Below are 10,780 nucleotides of genomic sequence, written 5' to 3'. Positions count from 1 at the left end.
TGCCGCAGATCTGGCAAGTCGGACGGTTGTTGTTGATGTTGCCTGTACGTCCACCCCTGTTGTTGTTGTTGAAGGGATGGGCGTTGTTGTTGCCGTTGGTGCTGCTGCCACCCCTCGTGTTGCTACTGCCACGGCCTCCGCCGCGACCATGAGGAGCGCCACGGCCACGCCCGCGCCCTCGTGCAGCCATGTTAGCCGAGGACTTGAAGCCGGAGTTGGTCCCTTGCAGCAGCTCGACCCGTTGATCGAAATTCGCCATCTGTCCATAGAGAGCATCAAGAGATACATGAGTAGTCTGCGCATCAAGGGCAGAGACTAATGGGGTGTAGTCCATATCGAGGCCAGCAAGGATAAACGAGATGAGCTCATCCTCGCCAACTGGTTTTCCAGCAGCAGCAAGCTCATCGGCGAAACCTTTCATCCGGGCAAAGTGGGCCGGGACAGATTGGTTCCCCTTCTGAGCATTGGCGAGGGAGATGCGCAGATTGTTGATGCGGGATCGGGAGTGAGATGAAAACATGTTGGTAAGGGCACTCCATACCGCGTGTGAGGTCTCCAGATGAAGAACCTGAACGAGTACCTCCTTGGACAGCGAGTTGATGATGTAGGACAGGACCTGCTGATCCTGCCCTCTCCAGGCGATGAAGTCGGGGTTGGGGACGGAGGTGACCTTGCCCTCCTTGTCCGTGGTTGAGATCTTCTCTTCTGGTGCCGCGACGGATCCATCTAGGTACCCGTACAACCCAGCGCCCCTGATCTGCGGAAGCACCTGGGCCTTCCATAGCAGATGGTTCTCACGAGTAAGCTTCTCGGAGATTTGGTTGGAGTAGAGAGCCGGCGCCGTGGTACTGGAGGACGCCATGGATGGAAGGTGGAGGAAAGGATGGAAACTAGATGTGTTTTGGAAGGTTGGCTCTGATTACCATGTAAATTTGGTAAGCGTTTCTACCTACCTGAGTAGGCCGCGTCTGCGTGTTTATATAGGATGGAAAGAGCCTCCATCACGGCATGTACAGGATCTGATTGTTACATACGTGGGAAACAAGAAGAAGGAAAGTACAAATACGATTTGGTTTTATCTCTAACCAAAACCGTGTACAAGATATGGACTCTAGAATATTTTCGTTAACAAGTTGCAAATTAAAGGTAGCTACTACAGGAGCTGATCCACGCTTGGTAGAAGAAAATTGCAAGAGTTACCCTGTAGGCCCTCGTAGGATTTAGCAACCATTGCAACAAAAACCATTTCACCATTGAACAAATACCATGATTTCAAGCCTCCTTATCCACGTACCTCAAGCGTGGAACCAGCCGATGAAACTCCAGCGAACTATGGAGCACCGTCGGATGCCAACTTGTTTTCCATCAAAGTCTAAGGAGGCAAGCACAGGTGGAGGACACTAGACGCTAGGGTGGGAATCGACAGCGGGGTGGCGGTGATGTTCGCTGCAGGAGCCAGGCGGGCGGTTCCAACAGGTGGCGGGGAGGATTCTCGACGGCGCCGTGGTAGCAGGGGCGGGGGAGCCGGCAATGGCCGCAGCGTCGAGTGTCGCCGGCTGTGGAAGGCAGTGAGAGGGTGGGAGGACTTGGGGTAGGGGTGGGGACCGGCGGCGCACGGCGGTGGGGCGGGAACCGGCGGTGCGCAGCAGCGTGGCGGGGAGGCTGCGCGCTAGAGGTGAGAAGATGGGATTGGATCGTCGGTCGTGCGGCTGTGAGCTCGTTTTTTTTTTCTTCTTTTCTGTCGCTCGAACGGTTTGGGTTGGCTTTGATTAACTGGACTGCGGGTTGGTTCCCGTAAAGGCCAGGGTTGAAGTATTGTATTACATTCATCAAACATTTCTCACTAAAATTGCACTGGCACATGTTCTTGACCGTGCCCACGGAATGAAGGATGGCATACGAATTACACTACCAAAAAATATGATTATTCTTTACAGGACATGATAGATGGTTCCGCTTTGATCCCACGTGCATCCATAGAAGGAGTTCTCGTACTCTCCTTCGAACCACAACTCATATCTTGATCAAGATCAATATATTAGGACATATACTTCTAGTTGTATGATTTATTTGTAGGGCTCGGGTAGCTGGGAGTGAGCTATGTCCATTTTAGTGTTTAAAACTTAATCCTATTATGAGGATGTTATTTAGTTTTAGATTTTTGGAAAGTGGTTGTTACATTTTCTGATTGAAATTATTAACTTGTGAACAAGCCTAACCCTTCTAAGTAGAGAAGACTTCACTAGTAGAAAAGAGGGCTTTGGTCCACCCCGGGTTAGCCCATTAGTCCCGGTTCAGTCTAGAACCGGGACTAATGGGGGCATTAGTCCCGGTTCGTGCGCCCAGGGGCCACGTGGGCCATTTGTCCCGGTTCGTCTAGACCTTTTAGTCCCGGTTGGTGCCACGAACCAGGACTAAAGGGTGCAATGCCCATTACTACCGGTTCGTGGCACCAACCGGGACTAAAGGTTAGAGACCTTTAATCCCGGTTCGAGCCACCAACCGGTACTAATGGGGTTTGAGGCATTAGTACCGGTTCATGGCACGAACCGGTACTAAAGGTCACATTTTCAAACTCCACCCCCCTGGATCGCCTTTTCAGTTTAAAAAAATTAAAAGAAAATGATGATAATGTAAAAAAATAAAATAAAAATAAGTTTCCCATGTGATATGTGGTCTAGTTGTTGGGAAAATTTGCAAATGTGAATTTCGACTTTATTTGCAAAATCTCTCTAGAATTTAGTAAAATGGGCATAACTTTTGCATACTGACTCGGATGAAAAAGTTTTTTATATGAAAAATCATCTACTCGAAAAGTTACATCCAAATTTAACGGGGGGAACCCCGTTAACCATTTTTAGAATCCTCAAAAGCCTAACAGAAAAAAGTTACGGGGCTTTTAAGATCTAGAGTGGAAAATATCGAAAAAATTTCAAACTGTGGTCAAACAATGGTCAAACTAATTATTCTAGAATATTAGTGTTACTAAATAATCATTTCAGTTATTTTGAATTTTGGTCAAATCTGGTCAAACTGTGGTCAAACAATGGTCAAACTAATTATTCAAGAAATATTAGTGTTACTAAATAATTATTGTTTTTTAAAACAATAGTTTCAAACTCAAATAGTGAAATGCTCACGCAAAATTCCCGAGGGTTAATAGGATTGACATCTTACTATTGTCAGCAAAACAACAAGTGCAGACTTGGAAACGAGGGAGAATAGAACCCGGAAGTTAAGCGTGCTCAGGCTGGGGGAGTGGGAGGATGGGTGACCGTTCGGAAAGTTAGATGATTAGGAATGATGAGGGGTGATTAGAGATTAGAGGATAAATTGAGCAGTGATGAGGGGTGGTGATTAGAGATTAGAGGTTAAAATAATTCAGAAATTTGAAAATAAAAAAAATTCAAAAAAAATTTCCAAACAAAAATCATAAAATTTCCTTTAGTCCCGGTTGGTGTTACCAACCGGGACTAAAGGTGGAGCTCCACGTGGCCGCGACCTTTAGTCCTGGTTCCAGTTTGAACCGGGACTAAAGGGGGGAGGCATTAGTTACGACCCTTTAGTCCCGGTTCAAGAACCGGGACTAAAGGCCCTTACGAACCGGGACTGATGCCCCCTTTTCTACTAGTGCTTATTGGTTCACTTATTGTATACTTTGAGTTTGGTTATATAATCACAGTCTATTTGTTGGTTTTTATTGTCAACAATCAGTAACACATGATTTCCTGATCTTTGCAATTAGCAAATACACAAATTTACATGCATATACAGATCACTTCAGTAACAACAGGTGTTGCTTTCTGTTTATGAGGAAAAAAATGTTTCCAATTAAACATATGCCGCTTTTAATATATGAAATTCTTAGAGCATGTACTCGGTAGCATGTAGCCTCAACGTTTTTTTGAATTTAATTTTTACAACTACCAAATCTTTTAATTCATCCCACGAGTTGTCATCAATATCCTTACTATATAAAAAAAATACACGCCCATATATTCACACTTGGGAATAGAGAAAGGTGTGAGATGTGGTAGGAAAAGCAACCTCCTGGGTGCGACTAATGTCACCGGAGGCGTGTTTCACAGAGACAATAGCGTCGAGCCTGCCATGGGATGAGGAAGATCATGGTGGTGGTTGGCGGACGTTGTCTCCAGTGGCACAAAATGCATATATGGGAGCGATGTCGTTGAGAGATGGATTGATGGTTCCAATTTGGATGCAATTCCACCTATATAAGGTATTTCTATCCCCACTTTCTGACATCAACTCACATTTTGAGCAAGATCAATATATGAAGTAAGATTCTTCTTGTCATATATACATATAGTGATGAATCACTATATATCCACTACAATTTAAGTATGCCAAAGAGAGGGAGGAGGCCGACTGTGAGAAATGTCAATGATGAGGAGAAGCAGTGAATGATGTCTTTGTTGGAAAAGGATGTTCTGTTAGAGAGATATCTTGTCGTGGAGAATTACAGAGCAACAATAGTGCATCCAACGCTTTGAGAAGCTCAAGGAAGAGAGAACACGGTGGTGGCTAGGTATGTCTTCATGAAAGAAGATGATCTTAACTATGAGGAGTGTAAGGAGTATTACTAAGAGGTAATTTTGACCATGCAAGAAATTGCACACTAGTTGACATTATATTTTGAGGGACCAAGCATGAAAACGACACAATCACAATTGTAATTTTCATATCTTGAGCTCTAAGGCTAGCAAGGAATCAGATTATACAATATACTTGCAGAATATAGTGATATTCTTTATGAGTTGGAAGTCTCCTTTTGCGCAAACTTATGTTGTATGACTATGTTCCAACACTAAAGTCTCCTTTCGGTGATTGTAATTTTATGAGTTGGAAGTCTCCTCATCCAACAACCTATGTTTAGCAAATAATTACAACCTACAATGTTCATTAGCATATTTTTTGCCAACCCTTGCTTACGTATTAGCTTTGCTTTTTTATATGTTTAGAGTATTTGCGTGCGCTTTAGTAACACATGACCTTTCATATTGTTGCATAATAATCGATGTCTATGTTAAACACAACCCTTAGTTATTACCGTGAAGTATTGTATTACATTCAACAAACATTTCTCACTAAAATAGCACTGACACATGTTCTCGACTGTACCCATGGAATTTAGAGTGGCCTACGAATGATATAACCTAAAAATATGATTATTCTTTAGAGGACATGATAGATGGTTCCGCTTTGATCCCACTTGCATCTATATAAGGAGTTCTCGTACCCTCCTTCGAACCACAACTCATATCTTGATCAAGATCAATATATTAGGACCAATACTTCTAGTTGTATGACCCATTTGTAGGGCTCGGGTAGCTGGGAGTGAGGTATGTCCATTTTAGTATTTCAAACTTAATCCTATTATCGGGATGTTATTTAGTTTCAGATTTTTCGGAAGTGGTTGTTACATTTTCTGATTTAAATTATTAACTTGTGAACAAGCCAAACCCTTCTAAGTAGAGAAGACCTATTGGTTTACTTATTGTAAACTTTGAGTTCGGTTTCATAAATCGCAGGCTATATGTTGGTTTTTATTGTCGACAAGCAGTAACACATGATGTCCCAATCTTTGCAACGGGCAAATACCCAAATTTACATGCATATATAGATCACTTAAGCAACAACAGGTGTCACTTTCTGTTTCTGAGGAAAAAAAATTGGTTCTAATTAAACATGTGCCGCTTTTAATATATGAAATTCTCAAAGCATGTATTCGGTAGCATGTAGCCTCAAAGTTTTTCTGAATTCAATTTTTACAACTACCGAATCTTTTAGTTCATCCCACAAGTTGTCATCAATATCCTTACTATAAAAAATGCATGCCCATATATTCACACTTGGGAATAGAGAGAGATGTGAGATACGGTAGGAAATGCAACCTCCTGGGTGCGTCTAATGTCACCGGAGGCGAGTTGCACTGAGACAACAGTGTTGAGCCTGGCATGGGATGAGGAAGATGGTGGTGGGGGTTGGCGGACATTGTCTTCGGTGACACCAAGTGCATACGGGAGGGATGTCGTTGAGAGATGGATTGATGCTTCCAATTTGGATGCACTTCCACCTATATAAGGCATTTCTATCCCCACTTTCTGACATCAACTCCTATTTTGAGCAAGATGAATATATGACGTAAGATTCTTCTTGTCATATATACATATAGTGATGAAACACTATAGATCCAGTCCAATTTAGGTATGCCAAAGAGAGGGAGGACGCTGACTTGGAGGAATGTCAAGGATTAGGAGATTGAGTGAATGATGTCTTTTTTGGATAAGGATGTTCTCCTGTTAGAGAGATATCTTGTGGTGGAGAATCTGATGGAAATATGCCCTAGAGGTAATAATAAAGTTTTATTATTATATTTCCTTATTCATGATAAAGGTCTATTATTCATGTTAGAATTGTATTGACCAGAAACTTAAATACATGTGTGAATACATAAACAAATACCGTGTCCCTAGTGAGCGTCTACTAGACTAGCTTCTTGATCAAAGATGGTCAAGGTTTTCTAACCATAGACATGAGTTGTCATTTGATAACGGGATCACATCATTAGGAGAATGATGTGATGGACAAGACCTAACCGTTAGCATAGCATATGATCGTTCAGTTTATTGCTACTGCTTTCTTAATGTCAAATACATGTTTCTTCGAGCATGAGGTCATGCAACTCCTAGACTCCAGAGGAATGCCTTGTGTGCCATTAAATGTCACAACATAACTGGGTGATCATAAAGGTGCTCTATAGGTATCTCCGAAGGTGTCTGTTGAGTTGGCATTAATCGAGATTGGGATTTGTCACTCCATATGACGGAGAGGTATCTCTGGGCCCTCTCGGTAACACAACATCACAAGACGCTTGCAAGAAAAGTGACTAAGGAGTTAGTTACGGGATGATGTATTACTGAACGAGTAAAGAGACTTGCCGATAATGAGATTGAACTAGGTATGGAGATACCGACGATCAAATCTCGGGCAAGTAACATAACGACGGACAAAGGGAATTGCTTATGTTATCATAAAGGTTCGACCGATAAGGATCTTCGTGGAATATGTAGGAACCAATATGGGCATCCAAGTCCCGCTATTGGTTATTGACCGGGGAAGCGTTTCAGTCATGTCTACATCATTCTCGAACCCGTAGGGTCTGCACGCTTAACATTCATTGACGATATAGTATTATATGAGTTATGTATGTTGGTGACCAAATGTTGTTCGGAGTCCTGGATGAGATCACAAACATGACGAGGAGCTCCGAAATAGTCCGGAGGTAAAGAATGATATATGGGATAATAGTGTTTTGTCCCTGGAAGGGTTCCAGAATTCACAGGAAGGGGTTTTGGATATTTTCCGAAATGTTCGGGTACGAGAACACTTTATTTGGGCCAGGGGGTAAAGCCCACGGGGCTTTAGGAAGGTGCAAAAGGAATTGCGGAGGCCAGGGCCAAACACAGGGACCCTGGCGTCTGGGGCCATACACGAAGGACCCTGGCGTCTCGTCCTGGAGTCCGAGAAGGACTCTTGCCTTGCCGGCTAAACCAACTTTGAGGATGATGTTTCTCCAAGAAACGACCCTAGGGTTCAACATATAAATAGACGGGTAGGGCTAGCACCCGGAACAAATCAAGATTCATGAAGCCGTGTGCCTGCAACCATGTCCCCTCTAGTTTATCCTCCATCTAGTTTCCGTTGTGCTTGGCGAAGCCCTGTAGACATTGTTTTTCACCACCATCGTCACCATGCCGTCGTGTTGCCGGTACTCATCTACTACTTCGCCCCTCTTGCTGGATCGACAAGGTGAGGACGTCATCGAGATGAACGTGTGCTGACCGTGGAGGTGCCGTACGTTCGGCACTTGATCGGGGCGGATCGTGAAGGTCTACGACTACATCAACCGCATTGATAAACGCTTCCGCCTAGTGATCTACAAGGGTACGTAGATACTCTCCCCCTCTCGTAGCTATACATCTCCATGGACAGATCTTGCCTGTGCATAGAATTTTTTTGTTTTCCATGCAACGTTTCCCCAACAAAATCATAGAGCAACAATAGTGCAACCAACGCTTTGAGAATCTCAAGGAAGAGAGCATGGGGTGGTGGCTAGGTATGTCTTCATGAAAGAAGATGATCTTAACAATGAGGAGTGTAAGGAGTATTACCAAGAGGTAATTCTGACCAAGCAAGAAATTGCACACTAGTTGCCTTTAGATTCTATGGGACCAAGCATGAAAACAAGATAATCACAATTGTAATTTCCATATCTTGATCTCTAAGGTTAGCAAGGAATCGGATTATACAATATTCTTGCAGAATATAGTGATATTCTTTATGAGTTGGAATTCTCCTTTTGCTTGTCATTGTCCTTAGATGCTATATATTGTCACCTTTGAATAAATAATTTACCATCTCACATTTCAAGGTCATGTGTATTCCAATTTTATACCACATGTAAATTATTACTTTACTTACTAATTCTAAAGAGTGTGTTTTCTTGACCTTGTAATTTTGTTGTCAGACAAGAACATGTAGTTAAGCAATTTCATTGTTGGAAGTTTGCACATATGTTTTTCAATGATTGTATATAAGTGCCCTCATCCGACAACCTATGTTTAGCAATAATTACAACCTTCAATGCTGCTTAGCATATTTTTAGCCAACACATGCTTACGGATTAGCTTTGCTTTATATACGTTTGGAGTATTTGCATGCGCTTAGTAACACACGACCATTCAAACTGTTACATAATAATCGATGTCTATGTTAAACAAAACCCTCAGTTATTACCGTGAAGTATTGTATTACATTCACCAAACATTTCTCACTAAAATTGCTTTGACACATGTTCTTGACAGTGCCCGTGGAATGAAGGATGACCTATGTATGACATTACATATGATTATTTTTTAGAGGACATGATAGATGGTTCCGCTTTAATCCCATGTGCATCTAAAGGAGTTCTCGTACCCGCCTTCGAACCACAACTCATATCTTGATCAAGGTCAATATATTAGGACAGATACTTCTAGTTGCACGATTCATTTGTAGGGCTCAGGTAAATGGGAGTGAGGTATGTCCATGTTAGTGTATAAAACTTAAATCTTTTATCAGGATGCAATTTAGTTTAATTTTTTTGGAAAGTGATTGTTACATTTTCTGATTTAAATTATTAACTTGTGAACAAGCAAAACCCTTCTAAGTAGAAAAGACTTATTGGCTCACTTATCGTATACTTTAAGTTTGGTGTCAAAAAGCAGGGTATATGTACGTTTTTATTGTCGACAATCAGTAACACATGATATCCTGATCTTTGCAATTAGAAAATACACAAATTTAAATGCATATATAGATCACTTCAGCAACAACAGGTGTTACTTTCAATTTCTAAGGAAAAAATTGGTTTGAATTAAAGATGTGCCGCTTTTAATATATGAAATTCTTAGAGCATGTATTCAGTAGCATTTAGCCTCAAAGTTTTTTTGAATTTAATTTTTGCAAGTAAAAAATATTTTAAGTCATCCCATAAGTAGTCATCAATATCCTTATAATAAAAAATGCATGCCCATGTATTCACACTTGGGAATAGACACAGGTGTGAGATGTGATAGGGAATGCAACCTCCTGGGTGCGTGTAATGTCACCGGAGGCGAGTTGCACCGAGCCAACAACGTCAAGCCTGGCATGGGATGAGGAAGATGATGGTGGGGGTTGGCGGACGTCCTCTCCGCTAGCACAAAATGTATATACGGAAATGATGCCTTTGAGAGATGGATTGGTGGTTCCAATTTGGGTTAACTTCCACCTTAATAAGGTATTTATATCCCCTCTTTCTGACATCAAGTCCTATTTTGAGAAAGATAAATATATGAAGTAATATTCTTCTTGTCATATATACATATAGTGATGAAACACTATAGATCCACTCCACTTAATGTATGCCAAAGAGAGGGAGGAGGCTGACTGTGAGGAATGTCAAGGATGAGGAGAAGCAGTGAATGATTTCTTTGTTGGAAAAGGATGTCGTCTTGTTAGAGATATATCTTGTGGTGGAGAATTACAGAGCAGCAATAGTGCATCCAATGCTTTGAGAAGCTCAAGGTAGAAAGCACAAAGCGGTGGCTAGGTATGTCTTCATGAAAGAAGATGATCTTAACCATGAGGAGTGTAAGGATTATTACCAAGTGGTAATTCTGACGAGGCAAGAAATTGCACACTAGTTGCCTTTAGATTCTATGGGACCAAGCATGAAAACGACACAATCACAATTTTAATTTTCATATCTTTAGCTCTAAGGCTAGGAATGAACTGGATTCTACAGTATGCTGGCAAAATATAGTGATATTCTTTATGAGTTGGATGTCTTCTTTTGTTTGTCATTGTCCTTAGATGCTATATATTGTCACCTTTGAATAAATAATTTCCCATCAGACATTTCAAGGTCGTGTGTATTCTAATTTTATACCGCGTGTAAATTATTACTTTACTTTACTAATTCTAAAGAGTGTGTTCTCTTAACTTTGTAATTTTGTTGTCAACGAAAAAGAAGTTCTGCAATTTCAGTGTTGGAAGTTCGCACAAGTGTTTCTCAGTGATTGTATTTAAGTGTCCTTATCTGACAACCTATGTTTATCAAATAATTACAACCTTTAATGCTGCTTAGCATATTTTTAGCCAACAATTGCTTATGTATTAGCTTTGCTTTTTATATGTCTGCAGTAGTTGCATGTGCTATAGTAACACACGACCT

The 10,780-nt window shown here is 41.5% G+C and overlaps 1 pseudogene; it reads right to left on the bottom strand.

Annotated features, from left to right (window-relative positions):
* Positions 1-243: 243 nt before the first annotated feature.
* LOC119342417 lies at positions 244-382 on the bottom strand (annotated as a pseudogene).
* Positions 383-10,780: the final 10,398 nt, after the last annotated feature.

This window comes from Triticum dicoccoides, chromosome 7B (assembly GCF_002162155.2).
Source record: "Triticum dicoccoides isolate Atlit2015 ecotype Zavitan chromosome 7B, WEW_v2.0, whole genome shotgun sequence".
Classification (NCBI taxonomy): Eukaryota; Viridiplantae; Streptophyta; class Magnoliopsida; order Poales; family Poaceae; genus Triticum; species Triticum dicoccoides.
Note: the sequence above shows the minus strand (reverse complement) of the source record. Positions and strands in the feature narration are given on the sequence as shown.